Source organism: Paramormyrops kingsleyae, chromosome 16 (assembly GCF_048594095.1).
Source record: "Paramormyrops kingsleyae isolate MSU_618 chromosome 16, PKINGS_0.4, whole genome shotgun sequence".
NCBI lineage: Eukaryota > Metazoa > Chordata > Actinopteri > Osteoglossiformes > Mormyridae > Paramormyrops > Paramormyrops kingsleyae.
Window position 1 is genome coordinate 2,909,139 of NC_132812.1, and position 6,000 is coordinate 2,915,138.

The following is a 6,000-nucleotide window of genomic DNA, read 5'->3' on the forward strand; positions in this document are numbered from 1 at the left end:
ATTGTTCCATCCATCCATTTACTTCCGCTTATCCGAGGTCGGGTCGCGGGGGCAGCAGTCTCAGCAGGGAAACCCAGACTTCCCTCTCCCCGGCCACTTCCTCCAGCTCCTCTGGGGGAATCCCGAGGCGTTCCCAGGCCAGCCGAGAGACATTGTCCCTCCAGACCTGACTCCACCCTTTTCTGGTTGAGGACCATGGTCTCGGATTTGGAGGTGCTGATTTTCATTCCAGCCGCTTCACTCTCGGCTGCGAACTGTTCCAGTGAGAGCCGAAGGTCACGGTCTGATTAGGCCAACAGAACCACATCATCTGCAAAAAGCAGAGACCTAATCCTGAGGTCACCACACCGGACACTCTCAACGCCCTGGCTGCGCCTAGAAATTCTGTCCATAAAGGTTATGAACAGAATCGGTGATAAAGGGCAGCCCTGGCGGAGTCCAACCCTCACCAGGAACGAGTCCGACTTACTGCCGGCAATGCGGACCAAGCTCTGACACAGGTTGTACAGGGACCGAACAGCCCTTATAAGGCAGTCCAGCACCCCGGAGCACTCCCCACAGGACTCCCTGAGGGACGCGGTCGAATGCCTTCTCCAAGTCCACAAAGCACATGTAGACTGGTTGGGCAAACTCCCACGCACCCTCCAGGACCCTGCCAAGAGTATAGAGCTGATCCACTGTTCCACAGCCAGGGCGAAAATCACACTGCTCCTCCTGAATCCGAGGTTCGACTATCCGACGGACCCTCCTCTCCAGCACCCCCGAATAGACCTTACCAGGGAGGCTGAGGAGTGTGATCCCCCTATAGTTGGAACACACGCTCCGGTCTCCCTTCTTGAAGATGGGGACCACCACCACCCCGGTCTTCCAATGCAGAACCTCGCCCCCGATGTCCACGCAATGCCGCAGATGCATGTCGACCAAGACAGCCCCGCAACATCCAGATCCTTGAGGAACTGCGGGCGGATCTCATCCACCCCCGGGGCCCGGCCACCGAGGAGCTTTTTAACCACCTCAGCAACCTCTGCCCTAGAGATAGGTAAGTCCATCCCCAAGTCCCCAGACTCTGCTTCCTCATTGGAAGGCGTGTCGGTGGGATTGAGGAGGTCTTCGAAGTATTCCTTCCACCGACCCACAACATCCCGAGCTGAGGTCAGCAGCGCACCATCCCCACCATAAACAGTGTTGATGCTGCACCGCTTTCCCGCCCTGAGACGCCAGATGGTGGACAAGAATCTCCTCGAAGCCGTCCGGAAGTCATTCTCCATGGCCTCGCCAAACTCCTCCCATACCCGAGTTTTTGCCTCAGCGACCTCCGAAGCCGCGTTCCTCTTGGCCTGCCGGTACTCATCAGCTGCTTCCGGAGTCCCACAGGCCAAAAAGGCCCGATATGACTCCTTCTTGAGCCTGACGGCATCCCTCACCACCGGTGTCCACCAGCGGGTTCTGGGATTGCCGCCGCGACAAGCACCGACCACCATACGGCCACAGCTCTGGTCAGCCGCCTCCACAATGGAGGCGTGGAACATGGCCCATTCGAACTCGATGTCCCCCTCCTCCCCCGGGACATGGGATAAATTCTGCTGGAGGTAGGAGTTGAAACTCCCTCTGCACAGGGGATTCCGCCAGATGTTCCCAACAGACCCTCACTATACGCTTGGGCCTGCCAGGCCAGGCTGGCTTCCTCCTCCACCAGTTTCCAGTTAGACGTTCTCTCATTCTCTAGCGAATATCTTTGTGAATGGTACCATCCCATCCCATCACTCCTCCATCCCAAATTAACCCAGCTCTCTGTCCCTAGCTCTGTCTGTCAGTGAATTACCAGCTTTCTGACAGATAGGCAAGTGAGAATGGGTAAAATCACATCCAGCACCCGTATGACCAACACTGGCGCCCCTCAAGGTTGTGTTCTCTCTCCACTGCTCTTCTCTCTGTACACCAACGACTGCACCTCTAAAGACCCCTCTGTCAAGCTCCTGAAATTTGCAGACAACACTACACTCATCGGCCTCATCCAGGACGGTGATGAGTCTGCTTATAGACAGGAGGCTAAAAAACTGGCTGGCTGGTGCAGTCTTAACGACCTGGAGCTCAACACGCTCAAAACAGTGGAGATGATCGTGGACTTCAGGAGGAACCCCCCTGCTCTCCCCTGTAGGAATTAATAGCTCAAATAAATTTTAATATTCTCCACCAATATGTTTGAATTAATTAAAGTTTAATTAATTATTATTTAATGCTGATTATTAATCAGTTGTTATGCCGAATGGTCGGCTCCTCCAAACTCAATTGCGGTATCCCTGTGAGTCTGTTAATGTGAGACTTAAATGGGATTCACTAATTACCAGTATCGCTTAGTAACCTGGGTTAGAAGGCTCGTCCAGCGAGCTGCATCACCAGGTAATGTACACGATTGGTAACGAAGCTCCCCTCACGGCCAATGAGAGAGAGTCTCGCGATGTTTCAGGCGAGTTTGAGGTTCAGAGCGTGTAGCAAGATCGCACAGAGGCAGGAACTTAGTGTGAGTACTCAATGACGGAGGCTGAAGTTGTGTAAAAGACATGCATTTATTCCTAACTAACGCTACAACTAACATGACAGACATTACACCTAACACAAACAACAAACACGAAATAACGGAATAAAACAAACGATGTAATTATGAAAATGCAATGACCGGATTTAAATGAGTAACCTTAAATGGGAAATACTGTTCTGCAAAGCAAGCACAGTTTGTGGAAACATGACCCTAAAGTCTTATAGCAGGTTAACAGAACAGCTTAAGTTGTTAGAATGAAAGGAAGTTGGTTTACTTGGTTGAAGAGTGGGGGGGGTCTTGGCAGTTGATGGCAGAGCTGCTGAGCCGATGGCACTCAGGAAGGCGCGGCGTTTGGAGCAGTGGAGTGGAGTCCCTTTAGATTCTCTCTCCTGGTGAAGCTTTGTCTTGGGTGCTGTTCTCTGTTCAGCTGGGCCTTCACCGGAGGGTTTCTTGTGGGCTTCTCTCCTCCCGGGCTGATGTTCTCCTTCGGGCTGATGGTTATTCTCCGCGCAGCTGCTGGTTGTTCTCTGCGCTGCTTTGTTCTGAGGTCCAGGTTTTTATGGTCTAAAGTTCATGAATAGGGATGACCAGGAATTCGAATCCTGGCCCAATGGCTGGCCATCCATTTGGCGGGCTTTCGGAAGGGGGTCTGTATCAGTCCTTTAGGGATTTATGGCTCGACTGATTCTCCCTTTACTGATGATTTTCATTAAGCTGTTATAACTTTTGATACATCCACTTTTATGGTAATCACTGACCAGATTTGGAATCAGGGGTGATTAACAATCAGTTTGATACCAAACATGCCATACCAGCTTCACAGGTACATACCTCATACCATCTGCATTAATTGATTAAACAATTAATTATTGTATCTATGTGACTGATTCACATCAGTATAGGATACAGGGGTTTTGGGTTGCACCTCAACAGATGTTACACTTTGTGCGGATATTACATCGAATATTCCTATTACAAACAGCACATCTTATCCATAGATAGGCGTGGCCGTTAGTTTGTGGTAATATCAATATAAGTTGCACATCTGGAAACAACATATTTTGTTTGGTGTGGCTTGTGCCAATTCATCTTCTCCAGAATGGATAAGATACACCTTAATTCAGTTCTTTTAACATAGCATGGTAGAAACAAAGAAACTTGGTGACTGTCCACCAAGATCAGATAAGGACCACAAAGGAATGTTGGAAGAGAAGGGGGGGTTTTTAACAAAGCAGACTCTCTAAAAGTTAGGACACATTGATTACACTCACTTTCCAGATTCTTCTGGTATACCATGAGAACATACATACAATGGTAGCTATACCTATCTATTTATTTAAATTTATATGTGTTCAAGTGCAAAGGGGTGAAATAGGTGATACTCCGTGAACATGGTTATAAGGGTGGCACACAAAACACTAAGATTGTCTAAGGACACATACAAACATAACGTATCTGTATATTGAGACTAGTAGTCGTGAGTAAATCAATATACAGGGTATACAAAAGCCAAACTTAACTGAAATTTCCTTTAGGGTGTTCGTCTGTTGGGTGAGTGAGATGTAAGGCAGAGTGTATGTGGAGGGGGTTGTGTGCCAAGTCGAGGGACCCCTGTTCGTGAAGTCCACTCTGCTTGTCTGTAGGTCCCTAAATCTTTGGGCAATAAAAGTTGGAGTGCTAGCCTCCCTGGTTATCTGTGTGTGTGTGTGTTTGTGTGTGTAACCCCCCTTTGGTGCCTCTCGTACCAGGCTCGGCCTTGTCTCAGGCCACCTGGAATTTAGGCCCTGTGATATGTGCATGTGTGATCCTACACCCCCCACTCATCATCATGGACAGCACTGTGGCTACAATAGAGTCATTCAGGTTCCTGGGGACCATCATCTCCAAGGACCTGAAGTGGGACACTCACATTGACTCCATTGTGAAAAAGGCCCAACAGAGGCTATACTTCCTTCGTCAGCTGAGGAAATTAAACCTGCCACAGGAGTTGCTGATACGGTTCTACACCGCAATCATTGAATCCGTCCTCTGCACTTCTATAACTGTCTGGTTCGGCTCAGCTACCAAATCTGACCTTAGAAGACTGCAGAGCTCTGTTGGGTGAGTGAGATGTAAGGCAGAGTGTATGTGGAGGGGGTTGTGTGCCAAGTCGAGGGACCCCTGTTCGTGAAGTCCACTCTGCTTGTCTGTAGGTCCCTAAATCTTTGGGCAAAAGATTACCTTAGAAGACTGCAGAGCGTAGTCAGGACTGCTGAGAGAATCATTGGAACATCCCTCCCCACTCTCCAAGATCTGTACTTATCCAGAGTGAGCAAAAGGGCTAAGAAAATCACCCTGGACCCCTCACACCCAGCACACTCCCTTTTTAATCTGCTGCCATCTGGTCGACGCTACAGAGCACTTAGCACCAAAACGACCAGACACAGGAACAGTTTCTTCCCCCAGGCAGCCCATGTCATGAACACTTAACAATGTCATGAACACTTAACAATACACGTGGTACACACAACGCTAAAACAAATTATTTATTTAACACACACACTTATTTATTTTTCATATTTGCACATATCAACATACCTATACAAACACATCATACCTGGTCATACTGGAATGTCTTTTTGCTATTTTGCACGCTACTTTGTATATCTTTGTATATCTGTATATAACTCTTTTTATTACCTGTGTCTTGTCTTGTCACTGTCATTCTGTTGCACTGTAGAGTTCTGTCACTATAACAAATTCCTCGTATGTGTCAACATACCTGGCAATTAAGCTATTCTGATTTCTCATCCCAATCCATGATTTATTCAATAGCTTAGCATTCTTCTGGTATCAGTGAAATTTAACTTCATTTGAACACCTGTTTTCAGCTTCTCATTTGAAACATCACACACCATGCCCTCCATTTCTTTCCTATTTGAAGCTTCATTTTTATATAGGAGATGCCAAACACATTGGCAAAGCAACGGCAAATTGGGCCATGCATAAAGTATATGTTTAGCACTCAGAATGCTAGTGTATATTTTTCTCGTTTTTCCCCAGACCTAAACCTCAGAGAATATTTAAAGAACAATTCCAACAAGCTGCAGGTTTGTCATTTATTACAGAAATGTTTATTGGTGATGGCACTGAACGATTTATTGCAATTACTAAATATAATTGTCTAAATATTGCAGGATTCACTAATATCATTGAATGCCTAGCCCCAGAGGGAATTCATGTTCATGTCACTGTAATAAAAGGATATTGTGGGTCAGCAAGTCATGTTGCTTTATTCACGAGACTGAGACAGTGCCAAGTTTAAGCACAAGGTGGCTTTTATTGCACTCGTACCACTTGTACTCACAAAGCAATCACACTAACCCGTCACCCCACTTACTCCTAACACACACGCACCCACAATATACAATGGTTAACATTTAACCCTACACATAACACTACAGTAAAGCACAATGACATTA